Source organism: Lycorma delicatula, chromosome 4 (assembly GCF_047948215.1).
Source record: "Lycorma delicatula isolate Av1 chromosome 4, ASM4794821v1, whole genome shotgun sequence".
Taxonomy (NCBI): Eukaryota; Metazoa; Arthropoda; class Insecta; order Hemiptera; family Fulgoridae; genus Lycorma; species Lycorma delicatula.
Genome location: NC_134458.1, coordinates 207,038,410 through 207,065,514, shown reverse-complemented (window position 1 = coordinate 207,065,514; position 27,105 = coordinate 207,038,410). Strand labels below are relative to the sequence as shown.

At 26.3% G+C, this 27,105-nt stretch overlaps 1 protein-coding gene across 1 annotated transcript in view; it reads right to left on the bottom strand.

Moving 5' to 3' along the window:
- Positions 1-27,105, bottom strand: part of dpy (fibrillin-like protein dumpy) — a 705,616-nt gene that overhangs the window by 617,818 nt on the left and 60,693 nt on the right. The gene's annotated exons all lie outside the window — the stretch shown is intronic.

The window sequence follows — 27,105 nt, the reverse complement described above, 5'->3', positions numbered from 1 at the left end:
CTTTCTCATGTGATCAAATTTACTCAAGGTTTATATAAACGTAACCGATTGTAAATAAACTTTGAAACTATAAAAAAAAATTATGAACTTACGGGTTTAAAATTAAGCTATAAATTATTAAAAAAAAAAAAAAAAAAACAATGGAAAAGGAATCATACAGTTAATAATTGACAAAAATAAAAAAGGTAATGCCATTAAAAAAATAATTATTTTTTAAAGATATTACTAAAAAAAAATAACAGGTTAGCATAAAAGATAATCTTTTTTCTGTCTGCATTTGTACGTAAAATGTTTCAAAAGCTAGATTTATAAGAAGATTAACATCGACGGTCATTTTATAATACAAGTTGTAATACAGTTAGTATTTCAATTATTATTTTTTATTTATTTATTGTTTAATTGTGTTATTATATTTTCCATTATTTTATTTATTCTGCATATATTATTATTTATATATATCTATGGTTTAATTGAATTATTGTATTTTCCAGAGATGTAATGTATATTCTTTGAGGATTATAACTGGTTGCTCTTCTTTCATAAAATTATTTATTATACAATTTACTTATGGTAACGCGTAGGAGAAAAGGATTATATATAAAACATTGCAGCAAAAAAAAAAATATATATATATATTTTTTTTTTGCTTTTTATATATATATATATATATATAAATATAATAATATTAAATATAATAATAATAATAAATAATAATAATAATATTAAATATTAAATATAATAATAATAATAAATAATAATAATAATATTAAATATTAAATATAATAATATAATGTTGTATTATATAAATATATAATACAACACGCAGTTACTACCCTGTTGAAAAATTAAGGATACAACACAAGATTAAATAGACGTCCATAAAAAAATTTGACATTAAATCTTACAATTATCAATATTTCTTGAAATAGCGTAACAATAAAAACTACAATCATCACGGCTTATAAACGTAAGATTCTTAATTCAATTTCCACTTAAGAAAATTAATTTTTTAAATACACCACTCACTTTATTTCTGAATAAAAAATAAATAAAAATATATTATAGGCTTACACTACGCAGCCTATGGTCAACAGTATGAAGTTATTTATAGCAATAAATAACACAAGCATTTTAATGATTTTAGCACGTTGACATGCAACAATATATTCAATGAAAATCGTTACAGGAAGCCGTATCATTCCTTATTTTTCTCAGTAATCCTGGTGTAGGGTCCTGTTATTCTTAAGAGCTTATAATAGCTATAAAATATTTACGAATTATATTCGATGGTTTATAATCGTCAAATTATACCTAAAAGTTAGGCGAAAATTATTACACTATTTAAATATTAAAAATATTCTCAACAGATTTTTTTTTTAGTTATTTTACAGATTTAAAAATGTATAACTTTAAAGGAAAATAAATGATAATAATAACAAAAAATGTCATTTTCAACTTCAATTTTTGGATGGATATATTACAAAATAAGCTTTCGTGATTTATTTTTATTCGTTTAGGTTGTAATTGTGTTAAAAATTAGCAATGGCGCCAGTAAAAGACATGTGAATCTCTTTTTCTTTTTTTTATATCACGAACCATATATTAACTTGCTTAAAGAAAAAAATATCGTGACAATACCTTTAAGTAATTTGGTAACAAAAAATACGAGTATTATATTATCGACTGTTTTTTCTTCCCTTTTTTTAAACGAATTCTTAAAATTTTTATTGGTCAACATAAACAATCGATAAGAAATTCTGATATGAAAATAATAAAAAAGAGATAAACAGTGTATTATTATTTCCAATAATTATTTAAAAAATATCAATCGATGAATTTAAATAAACAAATAGTAAGAAAGTTATTTAGAATTAAAGAACATTTATTCCCCAAAAATAACTTCGAATATGTATCACCAAATATACAGAATGACTCAAGAGGAAAGGGAATTAATTTGGGAACTGATTCTACTGATTTAAATAAGGACTAAGGTTCATACAAACATAGGTCCGAAAAGACATATGTATCACATATCTTTGTTATCGAGTTACGGTTAGCGAAAAATTTCGTCCGGATTTCAGTTCCCCCGGTGGAATGCCATATTGAAATTTTTAAGGTGTTACTTTAGGAGTAAAATTAATGATCTTGTATACTTTTTGACCTGAAAAATCGAATAAAACAGGCCCAGAACTGTATTTCCTGTAGCTTTCATGATATCTAATATAAAAAAGAAAAATTTGATGACGAAAAACACTTTTTTTAGGTTTGAAGTACAATAATTTTCGTAAATGACAGTAAATGCGTAAATATTATTACAAGAACTTTTAGAGAATTTAATTCTGAAAAAATTGGCGAAACGGTCCGCCAGCCGTAACTCGATAACAAAGCGTTTTCGGACATAAGTTTGTATGAACTATTTTCCTTATTTAAAACTCTAGAATCAGCTTCCAAATTATTTCCCTTTCCTTCTGAATCACCTGCCTAAAGCTGTATATAAATCTATATGTATATAAATTTTACAATATCTATAAAAATTTATATATATAAATCTAAAACTGTCTATAGAAATTTAATTTGTGAAATTTCACACCTTTCTAAACCATACATGTCTTCCACAAAATGATAAATTATTATAGAGGATCCATTATAGCAAAACAAACCCACAAGCATTTCCTTTCCTAGCGTAAAATACTATTTGACCACAGGAAGTGATATATGTGGTGTATATATATATATATATATATATATATATATATATATCTTTTTCTAACACTTCTTTACTTCTAACCACTCTCTTTTAATAAAAAAAAAAAAAAAAAATGATAAATGAACAAAAGAAACATCGTTTGGTCACATAAAAAAAAAAAAAAATACGGCAAAAGGTGAAGAGGTCTTCGCTAAAACTTTTGTGATCTAGTTTTCAGAATTGCCTGAAGGTAAAGAAAGACTAGCAATTCATAGCATGTCGGTTATAGTATATAGATAGTTCCATTTAATAATAATGTGAAAGCTGGGCTAACGACTCCACCTTTTCTACACCTTTCGATTTTAGTTTTAACTTTTATTTCTCTTTTTATTTATTTATTTTTTTCATAAACTTCGTCTTCAAAATAAGAAAGGAAAAATTAATGAAACTAGTTTCGATTATATATTATAAGCCTATAGGAAATGGCAAAAACCAACCATTAAAAAAAAGAAACAAGTTTCATTATCATTCAAACCGTTTTTAAAAAATTTAATTAGTTTAAAATATATCCGTTGGTTTTTTTGCGGATAATTAATTAATAATATACGTTTTAAAACCTTAGGCATGGGAAAGAATTTAAATTTTGTAGTGCATGAAAAGTGTTATGCGGACCGGGATTAGAACCCGGGATCTTCCAGATGGAAGAGTAAGACGTTATCACTCGGTATGGTGATCAATGTGAGTATACTTTTACCTTTTATTTGAAAAATCTGTTTTGAATTTCTCATATAAATTTGATTGGTAATTTAATTAGTTCCATAATAGTTATGAGATACCCCTACTGAGTTACAAGGCCATATATATATATATATATATATATATATATATATATAATGCATTTTTTAACAAAGTAATACATTAATTTGTTGTTTTATTGCATTACTTTATTTGTTCCAGTCTTTCTTATGATTGTAACGCATATAAAGTAACTGATATACGAGCAATATTTGTCGGATAAAATGGTTTTTTTTTTATTATACAAACAGTTACTATGATGAACGATATTAATTGTATCAATTGATAATATGAAACGTTACCTGCATTTTAGCGGGCTAGCCATACCGGTATTCAAAAATATATATCTATATCAGTGAAGAAGATAACAGGAAATCACTATATTCCTCACTTTCCCTAATAAGCCTGGCATGATATGCTTATTCTTTAGAAAGTTATATCTTTTTTTTTTCTTGTAACTTGTCTCACTTCAGGTCGTCTTTTTGCAGTAGAAAATTTTCTTATACAAAACATTTATACAGTTTAATTTTTCTTATGCAGAATATTTTCTTATGCTAAGTACAGGCTAACCGATTACAAAAATCGTACCGACGTTCAGTCTTTTTCATTTTACACTTTAGATTTATAACAATATCCTACAAAGCAAGTTTATTCTAATAAATTAGGTCTTAGATGTTGAAAATTATAAAGTTCTCTTTAAGAGATTTAGTCCGCAATTTTAAGAATAATAAAATTTAAACGGTCCGAAATGAATGACAGTCAAAGATACGTTAACGTAAATACATCCATAATAATATATATAAGAAATTTTCCAGAATAAAAATCAATATCACGGATTTAAAAAAATGATATATTAAATTATCTTTTGTTCATTTGTAAATAAAAGACAAGTGTTAAATTTAAGATAAAAATATATAGCTAAAATAATTACGACATAGGTAGGTAAAATTATCAAATGCAATTCGAATGTTAATATGTATATAAAAAAGAAAATCATTTGATTGTGAAATAACATTGTTTTTTCTTAAATAAAAAATATAATGAAATTCAGTAATTGACAATTTGATAATAAAATGCCCAAGAGATTGTTAAAAACTAGGTATGAATTATTTCATTTATCAATTATTACAATTATCATGAGTTAAAAAAAGATTGTTTTGATTATATTTTTAAAATTAATTTTATGAGATACTGATAATATTTAATAATTAAATGACCTTGCTAATTTATCTTATTACAATTACATGTCAAAATAATGTAGAGTACAGAAAAATAGTTATTATTATCATTAATACTTGATAACCTTTTACCATTTTATATTTTTATTACAAAATTACACTTATTAAACTTATACTATTAATTAAAATAAATGTTTTAGAGAAATAGAATAATATTTCCTCAACAGAAGTAGAATTTTTATTACAGAAACAGATGTAGTAATAATAAAATAGCGTAGGTTACGTATAATATATGTAAGTGCGCGCGCGCACGTGTGTTTGACAGTCCTACGAACAGATTTATGCAAAGAAAAACCCAAAGATAAAGGTAACCAAGTCAGCTCGCCCTTGTGTACGATGATATAGTAATAACACGCCCCACAAAACCCTAGGCATTTCAACAATGACTCACTAACTGTATCATACTGTATAACTCCTAAAGGCATTCAGTTTTTTTTGTTTTTTTTTTTTTTGAATAATAAGCGAGGCGTTGCATCACCACCTAAGGGCGAGTCAATAGACAAGCTATTTAATAACTGTAGCCGATTACTTTCACTTGTCTCTGTAATATCCGTAAACTGCGGATATATTTTTCTTTTTAAATAACGAAAATTATCTAAGTTTTTAAAATTTAATTTACTCAAATGTTTTTATTTTTTATTAAAAAATTAAACATCTTTTAGATATATTATTATGATTACAATGTTTTAGCGTAATATACAAATGATACATTGTAAATAACAGCTTAAATTAACATTGCATAATGAGAAAATTTAGTAGAAAATATCATTTTATAATCAAAATTGTGTAATAATTATTAAAAAATTACAGACAGTCGAGTTTCATAATTCTACTTATCATCATCATTAAGGGATGATACATCTAATGATGATAGTAGGTTTAATAACAAAACCTTTGCAGAAAAAAAAATTATTTACTTATCCGGTTTGTATCTAATAAAATATATATATTTTATTTAATAATTTAAATATACATGATGAAATATTTCAATGGCAATTAGTAATATAAAAAAATTTAAAAAAATAAAATTAGAATTATTAAGTCCAGCTATTAAATTATATAATTTCAACATGTACGAAACTCTCAATAATATTATACCTTTGAAAATAAAATCTAACACAACTTTTTAATTTCAGAATTACTTTATCTTCGTAAAACAGTGTCCACTGATAGAATGATGAACATGAAGAAAAAGATTGTATACAATAACGTTTCTGTTATTTTATAAAAAAAAGAAAAAATGCCGCCATTAAAGAATGTCATCTGAAGGTGTTGTAAAACGTCTTCTGACTTGATAAACTGACATATTGACAAGAAATTACAGTAATTAATTCTTTTTTTTTTATAGGATAATTGTTATTTAGCATAAAATTATCCGTCGCTTTTGTAGAAAATAAAACCTTTATATCCCATGTAAAAAAAAACATATATTTCTTCAGACATAAATAAAAACTAGCAAATCAAGTATTTTACCAAAAGGATGTAATCGTGTAAACAAATTAACTTATAACTATACATTTTCTTTTCTCTTTTTTTTAACCTCCGGGAAACCGTTAGGTATTCCTTCAGTAGATGAGACGGAGTGACAATTTTTGTGCTTGTGAAAATGTCCCATGCCTGACCGGGATTCGAACCCAGGACCTCCGGATATAAGACCGAGATGCTACCACTCGCGACACGGAGGCTGGCATATGAATATACATTAAATTTCTAAAACTACACGGAATTACTGAATGACTACTGAAAACTCTGACAGTTCGTCACATCTTCAAAACATCAGTTCGTCAAAAGAAAAATCGGCTCTCTTATGTTTCTTTTGTTTTTAAAAAAAAATTATTTCATGAATCTAATGAGATATTATAAGTTAAAAATTTAATAAAATATTAAATAGTTAAAATATTATAATAATTCCCTATGTTTTCAAAGAAAATGAATATAGCTACCAAGTTGCAAACGATAATTTAAAGTAAGACAAAGGTGCTTCTTATCACCAGATTTGTACAATACTCATATTGAAAAAAAAGATAAAAATACTTCACGAAGAATATAAAGGAATTAGTGGAGGAGGAAAGAATAAGGTATTTTTAGATCCCTCAAATGATTTTCAACAGATTATTTCAAAATTGGAAGCCATTATGATAGAATATATAGCATGAACATTAATGTTAGAAAAATAAAATTAACTAGGATGGGAGACAATAAATAGGCAAATTTTAACACAAAAGAACGAAGATTGAACAAAAGTAGAAATGAAATACTTTTGTTCCATACTAACAACATTGCGCAAGTGAAAAGGAAATGAAAATAAGAATAGATTTGGCTGAGAAAGCATATACGTAATAGAAAGTATCAGTTATTTGCAATAAAGTAGTAGCGTTCTGAAAAAAATAATGAACGGTATCTTTTAAAATATAGATATGGAAGGGATTTAGAAAAATTCCAAATAAGATAACTTACCGGTTAGGATATATAATACGAATAAAAAGATTAACTAAATAGTTCTAGACGGATTGGTAGAAAATGGAATAACTCGGAAAGTAATAAAATTAAGAGACGATTTAAAATCAAATGATAATGAACTACGAATAACACAAAAGTTTAGCTAAAAATTGAACATATAATGCAAAGGACCTGCCTCAAGGCAGAAAACACAAGTTAGAGAAATAATAATTATAAAATGGAAATGATATAAGTTCTTACTTCTAGATTGAAATTAAGTAAAACATTTTGATTAAATGTTACTAATATGCAAATTAGAATAAATCCCTGACGTCAAAAAGTTATTGATTATATATGCCGTAATTTAAATTTTTTACAGATGACTTAGGAAATAAGTTGAAAATAAATATTCGTTTATTCTCCCAGTGGATTATTCTCTCTTGTTCTTTAATTCTTGCCCCACTATGTATAAAACTAGTAAGTGGAGATAACTAATTAACTATCATTATATAATTACTGCTGCGAGTTTAACCGTTTATCGTACGATCAACGGACTGGCCAAGCCGCCTTTCACCGTAACGCTCGCTCAGTTGAGCGGAACTTGTTCAAGGAAACTAACTACTCTATGAACATTGGTAACTTACTTAAAGATTATAAACAGAATTAAATACACAAATAAAAAATAACTAACCGTACATTAATAAAAATAATATTTGTTTAATTTAGTTCACTTATAGAAAAAAAACAAAAAAAAAAACATTTTTTTGCAGTTAAAAAGAAAATGATTGATCTAAATATCAGAATTCAACGCTAATTTGTTAAATTTTATTATAAATAAATAACAATATCTGAGAGGTTTATACATTGAAGTAAATCAAGAAATGTAGCAGCATAATAAAAATGGCAAGAAAAATATATTTAAAAGAGATCAATTAAACTTTAGTGATATTATGGTTTGGTTTCTTATAAAAGAATTATATTAAGCTGTATTGAGATAAAAAAAAAAGTTGCACGCCAAGGTAAATTAGAAGGGATTTTTTTAACAATGAAGGAAAAAAGAACTATCATGGAGCAATGAGAATAATATCTTGATTATATTTTATTACTTTCCCTACCTTTTCTATTTAATCATGCTAGGGAATAATTAAAAAGAATATAATACTAAAGAAAACCTATCTTAAAATAGAAGTTAAAATTTATATCATAAAATCAAAATAATTTGTTTTTCTAGGACGATTTTTTTCCGTACTTTGTTTATCGTCGCGTCAACGATAGTAGCCATTAACGGACTTAAATAAAACTAACTGGTTATAAGTGACTAGACAATAAACCAGAATTGAATAAAAAACTTGAATAACAAACTGATAATAAATACTGGATCATCATCTCTAGACTATTTTCACTGCACACACACAGTATTCCGTAAGGCGATATCACCTTAGAAAAACCGCTAAATTAAGTTCTTCATCCCGCTAACACAAAGAAACCGCAACAGTCTCTTGATGTATTTCTTCCGGTTGAGTAAAGCTTTCACGTTTGAACACAAGTTTAATTGTCGTCGAATAGGTTTAATTCTCGTCATCGGGAAATCTATGAGTAACTGGTTTACGACCACAATTTACATTGCACGCCTCACAGTTCTACTCAGAAAAGCCAAATAGACCAAATAGATGGAGGTGGGTTAGCTTTGTGTGTCCGATTCTAAGCCGCGTTAGGATGACTCGGTCTCTTCTGTTGTTAGGAATAAAAGGTTTCTCGAAGAAATTCTGCCAGATGCCATGTAAGGCCGCGGATGGACTCAGCAGCCAGAACCTATTCCACCGAGTACGTAGTTAGACACGTACTGTCTAACACATGTTAATTCTAATCAGATGACATTTGTTGTCGCTCTATTGGCAGCCTCGTATCCGCCCGTTTGTTCCCGAAGATGCCGCAACGGCGCGGGACCCATACGAATACCACTGTCTCGTTTACTCTTGAGAAGGTGTCGAAAATTATTTGATCGATGGGTTCAAATCGTCTGCAGCTCAAGCTCTCAAGTACACTCATAGAGTCGGTTATTATCATGAAGCTGTCGTCACTACGGGTCTCGATAACTCTCAAGGCAGAATAAAATGCGTAGGTCTCGCAAAAGAACACAGAGGAATAGGCTAAGGTTTAATAAGATTAAGCTAAGCTTAAGCAGATAGACTAAGCTAAGATTTTTATACTCTAAATTCTTACGTTGACCCAATAACCATTGAAATAAAAAATTTAACAATTTTATCACTCTCTAATGGATAGCGTAAAAAAAATATTATTTTGAATGAAACCTCTATAATTCGAAAACACGTCATCCGATTTTCATTATTAAAAAAAAAAAATTATATTTTGAATTTTAAGTTGATTTTTCTTTCTTCCCACACTGTATAAATTAAAAAAAATTATTGTTAATTATTATAAAAATTAAATTATAATTATTATTATCTTTATACATATAAAGAATTAAGAATCAAGATTAAAAAATAAAATCAGTTCAACTGTTTGCAAGGTATAATAAAATATGTATCTTAAAACAATTAAAAGCTAATAAAACTTTTACGTAATATGTAGACTAGTTCATAAACTATCATATTATTTTAAAAGAGTTTATTTAAAATATTAAATAGGTAAATAACATCTTAAAATATTCAAAATTCAAAAAAAATTAGAGTAAAATGACTAGTAACGAAAAAAAAACTTTGATTATTTTAAAAATATAAAGAAATATAAAATCAAACAAGAAATTAAAAAAGTTTACCTAGAGAAGTAAAGAATGGTTGGAATGAAAAGTTTAAGCTTTTAAAATATAACAAAAATGAAAAAAAGAAAAATGAACAGAAAACAAAAATAATTTTTAACTTTGATAAAAAACGCATATATGAATAATAAATAGATAATATGGAAGCAAGAAAAAAGCAAAAATTACAAAATTAAATATAACAGTAAAAATAGTTCTATATTAATCAATGTAGTAAAATAATAAATATTTAATAAAAGATAGATTATTATCCTGTAAAAAAAGAAGCTGTTCTTGATGATAAAGAATGTGCGTGCGTGTCTACTTACGTACATATTTTTAATATAATTGTATACCATAATGTTACCACTTGAATATCAATATACTAGTTACAAGGGTAACATTGACAGCCTAGACTGTTATACCCGGTAGTTAATCTTCAAGAAAAAAAGAATCGAAGGTAATTGAGCAGTTAAGTAATGTTGGATACAGTACTTATGTATCAAATATGGTCACCAATCAGACAGTATTTCATAGTGGCTAAATAAATATTTATTACATAAAAGTACATATGGATGTTGTGTGTGTGTTCTATTTGTCTGTCAGATTACAAAGAAAGAATTTTTTGTACCGCACACATTTGAAGTATACATCAAAATTATTGTTAACGAATTATCAATCAATTTTCGTCAAAGATTTTATTAATCCTCTTTTTAAAAAAAAACAAATCCTCACGTACTCAAGTAACAAAATTCTCCCACCCAAATATTCGATAACTTTTAGGATTTTCAATTTTTAAAATGCTGAACTGTTTTCTTTTTAATCTGGATACTTATTTTAGAGTTGTATTTGAAAATTATTAATTATTTCTTACAGAAATAAAATTTTTCATAAAACGTTTGCTTAAGTTATCTTATATAAAAGAAAAATAGTTCATACGCAACAAGATTTTATCCCTAGAATTTTTTAGATTACACTGTTCAATCGAAACTAATCTAATAAATAAGATCGGTTGACTACAAGCAGAATAATGGTATTGATTAAGAAAAAAAAATGTTTTTCTACTAATTATATTCAAATTACAACCATATAAAAATATAGTTTTAGAAGAAATTAAAAACTGAAAATGAAAGGGTTTTTCACATTTTTTCAGAACATTTTTACGTTTAAATAACGCTCGAAGAGATAGTGGTGAATGAATTAATATATTGAAGGTCCACTATCACTGTAACAAAATAATATAAATAGTGCAATTAAAAATTTTTTTAAAATTATTAAATAAAACAAATTAAATGAAAATTAAAGTAAAATAATTAATAATAATATGTCGGAGGAGCTATCAAAAATCAAAATAAATTAAAAAAATTAAGCAAAACCAACAATACAAAAAAAAAAACAAAAAAAAACAACAATTTAAAGGAAAAATAATATATTCCCATTTTTCTTTACATTAAATTTTTTTTAAAAGCGGCTAGAAATAAAATGTTTACTATTACTCAGGTGCTGATTTCAAAAGTCAAAATTAATAAAAAAAATTAATAATTACTATTTGTTTTAAAAATGGAATCGACATCAAAACCGTGTAATGTAATACACGTATATAGAATTATAAGATTCCCACTGTCCCTACCTAACCGCCGGACGACGAAAAAAACGATTTTGTCAATTTTTAGACAAATTTTTTGTCTCTGAAAAGTTTTCTCAGCATCATGGTACCACCGTGAATAGCAGCTGCGTCGATTGCAACTAGATTTATTTCAATCGAATTAAAAGGAAAAACGTTATGCATGAACAAACATGAAAAAAATACAAATTTATGGGTTGAATACATAGCCTCCTTTTTTGAAGTCTGTTAAAAGTATGATTTTGTACATTTTAATTTTATATTTGAAATAAATTTTATTCATCAAATTTAAACTAATTTTTATTTTCATTTAAAGTACGGTTATGTTTACAATAAAATACTGAATATAAGGAAAAAATATTTAAAAAAATGTGGATAGTAGATAATGATAGCTAAGATAAAAATAAAGAAAAAGGAATAGAAAGAAATGAAATTACTTTTCTTACAAATTTTACGGTACTTTTGCGTCGAGTAAATATATTTGTTAAAATCACATCAGGCTATATACCGCTATGGATTATCAACTGCAATACGATAAGTTTGGCAAACTGATTTTCAACTTGTATATTCATGTCCAAAGAGATAGAAAACCACTTCATTCCTAATTTTCTTTATTAAACATCAATGCTTATTATGACTGTCGATATAATTGTTCTGTTCTTCTGTTTTTAATGCGACTCATGTCAAGTCGCTTACAAACGTTACGTTTATGATGACGTTTTTATTCCTAACTAACAAATAAGGATCCAATATTAAGTAATAATAAGTAAATCGTATATTATGAGATCTTAGGTTATTTAAACTTCCCTTTAAAAAAAAAATCCATTTAATTTATTTAGAAACGACCAGAACATAAAAAATTCTTTAAAAAAATTAAATCATCGAAATCGATGGGTTTAGCAAACAATAGTGTTTGAAAATAATTTAAAAAAAATAAAAATACACACCTAATAAATCTAGCCTGACATACACTCCTGTTTTTTTAAAATTCAGTTAAAAATTGTATATATTAAAATAGATAACAAAGATTAGTAAAAGGGAGACTAATTAAAAAGTTAAAAAAGAAACTGATGTATGTTTATAAAATATGACGTTATATATTAAATATATGTAAATATTATAGCTGAAAGTATCTCTATTAAATCATTATTTTGTAAAACCAACATCAATAAAGGATTTAAAAAAAATGTAAATATTACTAGCACGTGCAAACAACGGGTTAACTAGTTGTAGATATGAATAAATAATAATCATTCTTATCTTTAAAAATTAAATAAATATTTGTATTTTTATATTATTAAAAAATAACTAGAATTAAGTAAGAATTATATCCTTAGATATAAATTATATATTTTATTAAATTTTCGTATGAAATTGTTATTATTATTATTATTTATTAGAAAGTAATTGACAATATGTAAATCTATGTAAGTAGCATGTGTGTGTGTGCGCGTGCGTGCGTGCGTGTGTGTGTGTGTGTGTGTGTGTGTGTGTGTGTGTGTGTGTGTGTGTGTGTGTGTGTGTGTGTGTGTGTGTGTGTGTGTGCATAAGAAGGGTCGTGATCACATGCTTTTACATCACAAAACTTCCGTTTACTTAAAATGGTAAAACTACTTCTTTTTTTTTAGGTTATACGTAATTTATCTTAAATTACAAAATATACCTAAAAAACAACTTAAAAAAGTGTTTAGTTCATTAATTTTAAATACTTTTACAATGAAGAAATTAAAAATAAACCAATCACTTATAAAGGGGAAAGTTAAACGTAAATAAACTGAAACACTTTTACAGAAATAATATTCAGTTACACAATTTTTTTTAACAAAAGCAAAATAAAATCATAAAGAAATAATAGCTTTTTTTGTAATATTATAAGTGTTTACAGTTTTTATTTATTTTTATAAAAGGGACAAACAGTAGGGAACTTCATTAAGAACGGAAAATCTTTTATTGATGAAAACAGTAAATAAATGACGTTAAGGAAGAACCAATACCGACTAACTTTCTACAAGTCTAGTGACTAAAGAAAAGACTGGTATCATTAAACTGGTATGAGAATGTACTATAGAATATATATGTTTCAACTTCTCAACAACATATATCTGCAATGCAAATATTCTACTAGACAGACGAGTTTGCACAACAACTTGAGAAAGAACAGCCGCGCGACGGCGTCTAGAAGATGAATTCTGTGTTATTACAGTAATTTTATATATATATATACGAGTATTATAGTGTAATAGAAGTAATAATAAGTATAATGATACAAAAATTTAACAATAGTACTTGTATATAAAATAGTATATAAGTAAAAGTTACCTTTACAAAAAGAAATATTTTTTATTATTATAAATTACGCTAATATATAGTAATTAACCTTAAACAGAATATATTTATATTGTTAAATGCATTACGAAATTACATAGATTACATAGTTACGTTTATACAAGCAGTGTACAGTCAGACATATATGCAAAAATTATCGTAAAGAATTATAGGATTGGTTTTTAAACGCTATTAAGGTTACACATATATACTCGTAGTATTGTAAATACAATTAAACCATGAAACAGATAAAATTATACCTATGTAGGTAAACATATCTCTCATACTATTGTATAACGCCGTATTTTATGATCATATAATATGAAAATAAATAACTTACGTTAGATTACAATATACGTTTCAAATTTAAAACATATTTAAAAAAATTAAAATAATCAAATATCATTGCTTCTTATTAAATCTAGTAGACGTCTCCCTAATTTTTTCGACTTACTTATTTCATTATGTACTTGCCTATTTATGTGTATAGGGAGAAAAATGAATGACGATTAATCAATTAAATACATTGTTTACTATTTTCATCTGATTTCGTAACAATAGAGAATTATTTAAAACTGTCAACATCATGACGTTCGGTAGTAGGCTCGTCGAACAGCATAAATGTGTCGGTTGAGATCCTTCATCTCTTTAATCGCTTTATCTTTTACTGCACATAATGAGTAGCAAAAATTTATTCCAGAAGTAATTATATACAAACGAAAATTTTTAATATTTCATCAATTTTCTCTATTCTAGATATTCTTTTTTATCCCATAATATTCCCTCCATTAAATCTTTCATTTTTCTTTTGTTGATCCTTTTTTACATTTTGATTATCTTTAAAAAATTTCTAATTCTTAAAAAAATTGCTTACAAGAAATTTCCATATTAGGATAATAAAAAATCTATAATTAAACCAGAAGTACGGATAAAGAAAAAATAGAAATGAAAAACAAAATAGAAAATATACAAAAAGAATATTTCCATATAATAATAAGAGCCTATTATTCATCAACGTCGGTGGTCGTATAGTCTGATAATATTGGATCATAAAATTAGTCTGAATTAGCGGTAAGTAATAACAGACATTAACAATCACAGATCTTCTTTTTCACGCGTAATGTTAATGTTATTATAAGGGACGGTTATTTAATGGTTTTAAGGTGAGAAAGGAAGAAATGCAATAGAAAAAACGGTATATGAAAAATTTAATACAGTTAAACGTATAATTTTGAAATCATAATATGTAACTTTTATGTGTATATAATATAAATATACTGTTAATTTTTTACCTGTATAAAATAAAAATTCAATTTATATATCATTAGTTTTAAATTATATATAGTATTTTTAGAAGCAATTTACAAGTAGATTTTATCTTTTTTCATATTTAAATATATATGGTTTTTTTTTACATAAGAGTAAAAGATAGATATAATGACAAAAGGTGGTCTTAAATGATGTTGAAAAGTTTTATGGTAAAAGATCTTTTCTTTGAGAAAAAAAATACCGCTAAAGGAAGATAAAGTTGGGTAAAGGTAGTTGTTGTTTACATGATAGAAAATAACACCTGTCCCTTTCTGTATAAAAGAAGTTAGGTAGATATGGACCGGATTTTACCTATCGATAGAATGATAAACATCCTGAAATATTTTTTCACAGCTCTGTTTTTGCAAACCCCTGCTGTATATAACCGATAAAACATTTATTCTTTTCTTCTTTGTTACCTTTTCATTTTTTCTTCCTCATAAGCTGATTCGTTTTAATCGTATTCGTTTTAAGTATATTGTTTTAAAAATGAAAAGTCGAATAATTTTTCTGTATAGTCAATATGTTTATACATTTAAAATAATGTCATTAATCTAAATTGTCATTTAAAGATTAAATACATATTGCAAAAGAAAAGAGAGATTAAGGTTTTAGGAGAATGAAGACCTATTATAATAAATGTTCTTCTCAAAATAAAAATTAATCATTCATAAAAACCATATTCTCAAGCAATATAAATTGTCGTGTAAAAAATTTATTAAAATTGATAACGTATAATTTCGCGTGCGCTCCCCCTCCCCCGCACACAGCAAACTGTTTTACAATGTATGCATAGTTCACGTATTTTAAAAAAAAGGTTAAACTTAATAAAATAGACTTATTTGAATGACAAAATATAAACATGGAATAAAATATTTATAAGTTATTATAAAACAAGCATTAATTAATATAATTGTATTATTATTTTTTTTTTTAATTTCTTTTACCATTAATTTTATAATAAAAATGTAACTTTTTAATACCAAACATTTTATGTCATTACCAATGATTTTGAAAATTAATAATTTTCTTCATAATAATACAGTACGAGCCCGATGTTACGCGTTTCAAAATAACGCGGATTGAAAGATGTCCCCAAAAAAAGAACTGTTAGTAGAAAAAAAAGTACAATTCTGCTTTTTGGAAGGCATATAGAAACGCATTTCAACTACGTATACGTATTTAATAATAAACTGGACAGAATAAATAAATACGATAATACATTTAGCTCTGTGAAATTACACTTAGCTGTAAAAAAAAAACCAAAAAAAAAAAAAACATCATCTCCAAGCAAACAAAATAACTTCCTATTGTTTCAAAGAACACTTAAGTGTTGTGTTACCTACATAGTGTTTATGTTATATACATTAAAATGTATAGTTTTAATATAATAAAGTGAATAAAGTGGTACTGTATATTACTTTTTGATATTTTGAATTCAAATACTTTACTTCAATACTTTATTTTCAATTAGGCTGTAAGGGAAAGTGCTTAAAAGTCTGTACAATTACCCTAGTTTACCTTTGCGAAAAAAAATATTTAAGTAAAATCTAGTTAAAAAATATAAATACTGTACAATACATACTCAGCGATGCATTTATTTTTCTACAATTTATTTTATTCCATGATATTTTCATTTTACTCTAAAATTTGGTAATATTTTAATTTTATTACAATATTAACTCAAGCGGCATTATTTTTTTCATTTATCAGATTTTCTTCAAAATAACGCGACTATTTTTGTATACTTTTTACGTTACATCTCTATAAAACACCAGTATTCTAAAAATATCTTCTATTAACTACATTAAAACAATTTTTTAGTGTAAACCAAAAACTATTTAATCGTTTATAGATTAATAGTATTTCCAGTTATTGTCCATTTTCAAATAATGTTTACTACAGTTAGGAATGATTTTTTAAAAAAAATTAAATACCCTGATATGTTCGTATGAAATATTTTATAATTAAAGGTAATCGTTTATTACGACGGGGACGAAGTGATATTTTAAATTAAAACAAAATAAAATCAAATAAGGGCTTTATATTAATTAATTAAGGATCTAGTAATAAATAATAAATGGTTAACTACTATTTTCTGAATCCTACTCTAATAATACTAAGATACAGTAAAAATTAATTATTTCCTTGTAAAATTTATTTTAAATCAAAAGTTGCTGGTGCGAAATATTTAATAAAACGTAATAATTACAGTTATAACATAAAATGCAGTATAACATATACTTCGTCCATAACAAACTGTAATTAAAATTATAGTATCTATAATTATAATCATATAGTTTCATTTTCAAGGAATTATAGGCTAGTAACCTAATTACAGCGTTGCTGAGATAAAGTTATGTAGCATGTGAAAAATGCCAAACTTGACTAGGATTCAAACACAGGACCTACCAGATGAAAGACAGAGATGATATCACAAGCTAAGAATATAGGTGGAATGGAGTATATCAAACTGATTAACTTAATGAATTGAGTTTAGTTTGATTATCCTTTTTAATTTTAACTGAAGAGCTGAAGATATGAGCTCTTTGTGAGAGAAGACGTGAATCACTTATCTCTTACTTTTTCCGGTTTTTTTTTAAAGTAGGGCTAATTTTGACCAAAAGAATTCAAATATTATGAAACTACAATAAGCAGTGATGACAAATCTCATTTTTTAACATTATTAACACTTTTTTTACTTAGTATACAAGTTAAAATTTTTTTTAAAATAACTATTACTTTAAAAATTAAGAATAACTGGAAAAGGGATTTTTTTTTTAATTTCTCCAAAAAAAAAACTATACAAATTTGGTAATTTAAATGAAAATATAAAAGATTAATTATTAGATAGTTATTACCTATTTTTAATATTTTTTTTTTTTGTGATTTTTATACTTAAGTAAATTGGAATTAAGTTAAAAGTTAATTTAAAATGATTAATTTATTTCTGCATTATTTTTTTTTTCAGGATCGTCATATGTAAGGGTGTAAAGGGCCCTTACATTTTATTTAAAAACACAAACTTCACAATAAACATTAAAACATAAAAGACAAGGACAATCACAAACACTTACGGGGTGTAAAGGGCCCCAATATTAAAATTTGAGATAGGTTCTCAAAAGACCATGAAATTAAAATTAAAATTAAACTTATCAGTACCATATCTTTCTTTCTTTCTTCTACGAAGTCTCATTTATAGTTTGTTTAAGCACCCTCGGGGCGACCAGAACCGCCGTTGAGCAGTATATCAGTCGTGCCAGGGTGCCGTGGCAGTTGAATCCTTCTTATATCAGGCCATAGGCATGCACAGCGTACACCCATAGCCTCGCACCCTGAATCCACCCTTGAGGGTCCCCCATGCCATCATTGGACACACCCCGACTCACTGCTCTTGAATGCAGGTGAGCCAAAATGGCCTAGGCAAGAGGGCTACCTCCCGTCACTATACGTGCCACGCTTCGAGACTCCCTTATATGTATATATAAAACTACCGCTTAGAGTATCTTTTACCACAGCTTTAAACTTCCATTTTATAGACTTTTAAGAAGTCCACTGGCGTGTAAAAATGCAACTATATTTTCTTCATTTCCATTATCCCGATCAGCACTAATATTATTTGTAAGACGGAACCTCTTTCTGAGGTCCTCATATATGGTACACTCTTCTATTAGATGCTTGATTGTCAGTGTTTTATTACAAACACCGCACATTGGTCTCACTTCGCCGGTTAACAAATATAAATTTGTTAATCGCGTGTGACCGATTCTAAGTCTGGTCACCGCTACTTGTTCACGGCGAGTCAACTTAAAGTCGCTTTTCCATTTATAAGGAGAAGTTTTAACTGAGTTTAATTTAAATACAAAATTAAACTCCTCCATTCAGCGTTCCACTTGTTTCTTACTATGTTTGTTAGACGGTTTTTAACATCTGCCACTCTTACAGGAAATGCATCCAAGTCATCGCAGACTGTTGCCTTTCTGGCAGCTTCGTCTGCGATTTCATTACCTGTAATACCAGCATGCCCTGGAGTCCATACAAATATTATTGTTCTGCATTATTATTGTTATTAAAAAATAAAAAAAATAAGATTGAATTGCGTAGATTATTAGAATAAAGGTAGGATAAAAAGTAAGATCACTGTTAATTTTGTACCTTTATTATAAAAAAAATTATTAAACTGAATCTCATCAGTAAAAATAACGCGATTAGTATAATTGTCCACATATTTATTACCAAATTAAGATAGGATTTTTGTTGTTAATATTGTTGTTAGCAGTAGTTACAGTGAATACCTTTTCTTTTATATCCGTATTATTATACAGTAAGAAAATAAAATATTTCTGTAATATTAACAATATTTTAATACAGTTATACATAATCTATATATTTGTGGCTAGGTTTGTGTTTATATCTAACGTTAATAACAAGAAGTAGAATATTTTACCTTGGCAATCTATATTACAAGGTTTTTGTTATTTGATAGTATAGAATAAATATAAAATAAATGTAGGCAGGTTAAATGAATTCCAGCCTACTTTATTTATCTTCATTAAATTCTTAACGACGTATATGATTGCACGTTAAGTTATATAAACAGGTGTTGATTTAGAACATTATTTTAAAACATTCCTGCAGGAATTTTAATTTTTTATTAAATATTTTAAAAGTTCTTAGTTATTGAATTATTTTCATCACTAGTATTTTCATTTAATTATAATAGTAAAGCTTTTTTTCTATATTTTACAGTAGGTTTGATTAATCGGGTGATTATACATAATTACCGGTGAATTTGATTAATCGCCTCCAATGTTGGAGAATAACATATATAATTTGTATGTTTAACCTTAATTAGACGAGGTTAGCGAGCGAAGGGAGCTTAGGTTAAATCTAACAAAACATAATTTACACTCGCTTCGCTTGCTAACCTCGACTAATCAACAGTAACGTTTTGATTGTTTAAATAATAAATTCAGTAACTACTGCTTATAATCGAGTAGCTACTTTGATATATAAAATATGTTAATATGGAGAATATGTAAAATGACCGGTGTATTTATAAAATTGCTATATATTTATTAAATTCTCCAACATGAAGGCGATTAATCAAATTCACCGGTAACATTATGCATAATCACCGGATTTCTTTTCCTGTTTAGCCTCCTGAAATCACCGTAAGGATTACTTCAGAGGATGAGTGAGGATGATGTATAAATGAAGTGTAGTCTTGTACAGTTTCAGGTCGATCGTTCCTGAGATGTATGGTTAATTTAAACCCAACCACCAAAGAACCCCGGTACCCACGATCTAGTATTCTACAAGACTACACTTCATTTAAATTCATACATATCATCCTCATTCATCCTCTGAAGTAATACCTGAACAGTAATCCCCGGAGGCTAAACAGGAAAAAGAAAGTAAGACACGGTTTAAGATTAATATAACTGAGCTTTTAAAAAATTAAAAGCCCGGGGATTCTGCTAATATATAAGATATACACTATTAAAACTAAAAAGTATTAAAAGCATTTTAATATTTAAGATAAAAGTAAAAAAAATTACATACATATCATTTTTATTCATAGATGATTTACTTAGTCTAAGGGTAGTAAATGGAAATAAATTGATTTTACTGAAGCATCTTTACTTAGTATACATACGGTTACAGATTATAATAGAATGTCAACAAAATGAAAAAAATACGAAGATTATTTTACCAAAATTAGAATAACAGAATTATCTACCGTAATGATAATAACTGATCATTACCAAAAGCAGAAAACTATGGAAAATATTAAGTAAAAAGGGCATATCCTATTTTACACTAATATTAAATTTAATTCCTACTTCCCTTTAAATAAAAGCTTAAAAAATATATGTATAAACCATAAATTATGTATAAATTAAAGAATTATTAGAAACTGATTTTAATATAAATTATTAAGTATACATTATAATATACTAACAATGACAAACCAAGAAAGAGTTACAAAGGTTTGCTGTGATCACTTAACAAGAAAATACTAGGAAAAAAAATATTTATGTTTCCTAAGGAAATGTGTTTTGGTCTCACGGTTGACTTCCCTAACAACACTATTTACTGTTACAAACAACCATTAGAGAAATACCTGCTGTTTATATCTGTTATGTGTAACAGAACTTTATTATATTTTGAACACTAACAAGAAGATTGAAACATTATTACAAATATGTTATGAATTATAAATTATAAACACACGTACAGATTACACGTCCGGGTTTAGATAATCTAAAATTAGGTTTAATTTAATGTGTAAAAATTTTTTATTATAGATACATAATATCTGGTTTTAAAGCAAAGATTCTATAATATTTGTACTTATTTGGAAAAATGAACTGATATATTTCATTTACATCTACATTTCTCTTTTAAGATGTTTATATATGATGATTCCACGAGCACATAATAACAAAATACAATAGAGAAATAATCTGTCTAGCAGAAGAAAAGGAGAAATTTTATCGTCTTTCTTCATAAATGTTTCCACTAATAATTTTAAACGTCCCAGAAATTTTTTCAACAGAATAAAATAGTTTAGTAGTAGAATATTCCAAAATCAATTATATATATAATACATTTTAAAATATATTTAATATGTATATAAATATACGTATAATACATATATATATTTGTGTTTAAACTTGAGATCCAACTGTTTCCGCTTAGATGTGATATGTTTCGCCCAAATAAGTCGTCAATCAAGATAAAAGTTTAAGAGTAAATAAAAAAAAGAACAACCCTTTTTGTATACGCTATATTGTCAAAGTTTTTAACTACCAAAATATATAAACAAATTTTTTATGAAACTTCAATACAAAAGAAAAAAAATTATGAATTTTCTTTATTATGAAATAAATAATGCCTACTAAAAAATATACATAAAAAAATATTTAATATAAAAATAATAATAACAATAAAAAATGAAAAAATATCTTATTTTACCTGGAGAGTATCCTGTTATACTATGCGTGGAAAAAAACTGACACATAGAATAAATAAAGGTTTGTAAGGAAAAGTCAATAATTATTCTATAATGTTTACAATAAGTCAAAGGGTTAATATTAGAAATTGATTTAAAATCTATAAATCATTTAATTGCAATAGAAAAAACCTTAGAAAGTAGATTTTAACATTTAAAATAAAATAAAATGTAAAACTGTTATTATTGCAAATATATTTTCTTGATATAAAACTTTCGCAACAATATAAAAAGTATATTTTATAATTGTCTCGAAATAATTACAACAACAATATGACAATCAATAATATTAAAATTAATTATTAAGTATATTTATAAAAGACTTAATAAAGCAATCTTTCCATTAGGTTATTGTGGTTTTATTATTGTTATTACTTATGTTCCCTTCATTCAATTATATAAAACATACTTAATTCATCAGTCACAAACAATATTTAAAAGACATTATTTTAATCCTATAAGTTTATTATTATTTCTATTGAACGGTACCAAATAAAAGAAATCATTAATTAAAAATATCAAAAAAAGAATTAGATATAATGTTAATAATGTATTATATTAACCTTTATTAGTGCTAATTTTTTGTCTTCGTAATGACTAAATAATAATGGCAAATAATAAACACACACACTTGGTAGGCGGTTAACGTAGTTAACGATAGAAAACTGTTGTTGTATTAAAACACTCAGTTTAAATTAAATTACGATTGAACGTGTTACTATTTTTTCTTCTTCTTTTTTTTACATATATGAATAAAAACAGTGGCTTTTGTTTATTCTTTTTTTATTTTATAAATGACAGATTTTCATCCCGTTTGAGAAAACCATTTCATACTTTCCAATTCCCAAAATATTTCTGCAAATATATTTTTTACTACCTATAACGCTATAGTTTTAAATAAATATTAAAAATAAAAAAAAAGTTTTGAGATACGCTTCTCCCGATAAATTTAAATTTTGATGAAACTGAAATAATACAAGTTTACAAAATAAACTAATATTTTTTTTTAAATTGGTAAAGATGTTTTTATATCTTAATTAGTATTATATATATTTTTTTATTAACTATTAACACAAAAATCTTGTAATATTATAAGAATAATTAAAAATAAAAAGATTTTCTCAAAGGATTTGCGAAAGTACTTAAAAAGATAGTTGTAGAATGGTTTGATACTGCACAGTTTTTTATTCATTCGGTTTCAGTTAACGGTAATATCACAAAAATGATTAGAAGAAGCTATGAAAAGGTAAAACATTAGAAGGGTTCACATAAAACCTTACAAAGAATTAGAAGGAACGTAAAATTAACACCAAAGGCAACAAAAGAGAAATAAAGACGCTACAAATATTCTACTAAAATAGAATAAATCTTCCCTAACAATTAATCCATTTGTAAAGAATCAGAAAAGGGATAGGAATTGAGGATATAAAGCGATAAAAGTTTATAGTAATTTATAATAATATTTTGCAACATTTTTTAACCTGTATCATAAAAAAAAATAATAAATGTTGAAGTAATTAAATCACTTCCGATACAAAATACATATTTGTTTGGTGTTCTGATAAAATTACATTAAAATAACAGATTCGGAGATCAAATATATCAGAACACAAGTATTATAATATATTTGACTTCCGAATTTAGTTTTTTTGCTAAGGAATCATAATTTTTAATAAAAATAATCTAAATGAAAAATAAAGTAACATTAACCTTTCTTTTTGAAATTTATGAAAAATATCCCCAATATAACACCAGTATTAGTGTTAGTAAAAATACTAAGTGTTTTACACCGAAAAAAATAAATATTTTAATATACATTGTAAAAAAAAAAAAAAAAAAATGAAAACAGTGAACAGCGTTATTCAAATTATCTGTGTTACTCTTTATCCGGGTAATAAAAAAAAATGAATCGTAGATTAGGGTTCAGGTTAAATTTTTAAGAGTACTAGATAAGAAATACAATAAATACATTGAACACATCACCACACAAATGCATTCTTATGAATAGAGCGCAGTATACTGTAAAAAAAAAAAAAATAAAAAAAAATAACCTATGTCAACTTAATAAAACCGTAAAAAATATGTTACTAGGATTTCATTCAAAGTTGTAAAAAGAAGGGAGATGTGAACTAAATTTTGACCTGAATATATCTTTAATGTTCCTTCTCTCTCTCTTTCTTTATTTCTGTTTTAAAAACATGCTATAAATTACGCTTATATAAGGATAATGTTAAAAATTTGTCAACATAAAGAAACTCTTTGAGGTAAAGCGAACCGAAAGTATTTTATTTTCATATCACGGAAGGTGACAGTGACAAATAGATCTTCCTGATCTACTTACAATGTATATATTATATACCGATGTTAAAAAATCTATGAAAAAGAATATTAAATTAAATAAAAAGCTGTGCGATTCAGGAATAATATATACAGAGTGAACATACATTATTCAACGCATTTTAGGGGTTAATAAAAAATTAACAAAGCGATGTAGCGCGCGTTGATTTTTTTTTCAAACATTAGTGTTGGTACTAGAGGTAATGACGACCTTGATTGAACATGCTGCGCGATGTAACGACAGGAGCGATCGTCAGTTGCGTAATAGCTACCGAGCAAGAGAAAGCAATGGGTGTACGATGGTTTCATAAAAGTGGATCTGTTATTACTGTTCGCAGACGTTTTATTTTGGAGTATGGCCGTGAACCTCCTAATAGATTTTAACGAACGATAGTTTCACCGATTTAAGGATATCGTCTCCGAGAAAGTTGTGGATCTAGTAAAAGAAATTTTTCAAAGAAGCCCGGGTAAATTAACTCTTCGTGCAAATTCGGAACTGGAAATACCGAAATCGACATTCGTGAAGATTCTACACAAACGCCTAAAACCTCATGCGTACAAAATTCAGTTAACGCTAGCGATTGAAGATTACGATTAACCACGCCGTTACACTTTTTCTGTAGATATTCTTGATAAAGTGAACGATGATAGAGCGTTTTTAGAAATCTTCTCTGATGAGCCACTTTCCATTTTTCTGTTCACGTAAACCGTCATAATTGTCGGATTTGGGGTATCAAGAAATCTGATTACGACTGACAAACACAACGTGATTGCCCGAGGATTAACATTTGATGTACGTTGACTACTTATAAAGTGATGGGACGGACGTTCTTCTTCGCCAAGCCAACAGTTACTAGTACTAGTTATCTAGAAATGTGTCCACATTACCGCAGATTGAAAATTGGCAACAGAACGTTTGCTTTCAACAAGATGGCGCACCATTGCCTCGGCGTTTACACGTTAGAGATTACTTGTATGAACGATTTCCTCAACGTTGGGTCGGCCGTGATGGCCGATCCCTGGCCACCTCGATCTTCTGACGTTACGCCACTCGATTTCTTACGGGTATTAATCAAAGATTTAAAGCGAGTATACGCAACGAAGATTGTAAACATCATGAACTAATTGAAATAATTCCGGATATCCTTCGAAATGTGTAGCGTGAAATTGAATATCGTTTAGATAGTTTACGCGCTACAAAAGGCGCTCATGTGCAACTTGTTTGATGTTAATAAGGGTCGTAAACAAAATTATTTGAAATGCTCTTTCCAAAAATAAAACGTGCATGTAAGTACATTGCCTTGTTATTGTTATACTAACACCTGAAATGCGCTGAATAATTTACGATCACTCTGTATTTATATATATAAACAAATTTCAGATACAATAAAATTTTCGTTATACGGTCTATTGATTAATTTACATTAATTATTAAAAAAATGTTTTTTTAAATGTAAAGAAAGAATTAATTATTAATAATAAAGTTTTACATTTCTCCTGAAAATAAATTCAATTTCCTTTAATTTTATAAATTTTCTTAAATATTTACAATTCCGCCAACCTCTGTGGAAGAATTTTAGCTTCTCTGCCTGTCATCTAGAAGGTTCCAGGTTTGAATCTAGGTCAGACCTGACATATTTTTAAATGTGCTACAGAACTACCATATCTTATATCACGTTCCACACTATTAAAGCCACATATTTTTCTTTATAAATTCTAAACGCTCATAGAATATTCGGGTAAAATTTTAGGTTTTTTTTATATAATAGAAAACTACGTGTTTTAAATACAGATTGAAAAAATATATACCGGTATTTTTTATCTTTGACGATATGTTTTAAGCTTAATAACTCGCGTTATAATAAAATATATAAAATAAAGTGCATTTTATTTTCGCCTTTTTCTTTTAACTCAAGCAATTTTATTTCCTTATTATAATTTTTTTACAAGAATCTGAAGAAAAACAAAATATACCATGTTTGACTAATTTTTAACTTTTCAAGTGTATGTATACGTGAAATGTTCTAAAATAATTTGCTGTTAACTAGGTGACATAATGTTTTCTTATTGTATTCACTGAAATGGGAATTTGACGGTTTCCTAGCTATAAATAATTTTTTAAGGAATATATAATAAAATATATATATATATATATATATATATATATATAAAATTATTATACTGAATATTTTTATTTTAAAAATTAAAAGAACCGTTTTAATTAAGAAAGGTATATAAGATTAAAATTAAAATTTAATGACATGTTCTACAACCTTTTTCATGTTATCAGCGTTTATGATTTTATGGCAACATAATTTTGATATTTTTAAAAAACACAGTAAAAGTAAAATAAATATCTATTTGTGAATATATATATTCGCGGTTTTATGCTTATTTAAGAAGAGAAAATAAGCGATAGTTTCATTAGAAAATTATTGTTTTCTATATAACATTGAAACCTTATAAAAACATATGGTTTACTTGGTATAAATTAGTCAAACGTGAAAAGTAACAGGTTATTTTAATGATATTTTTTCTATAAATAATCAAGTAAAACATTATTAGTATTTCTATTAC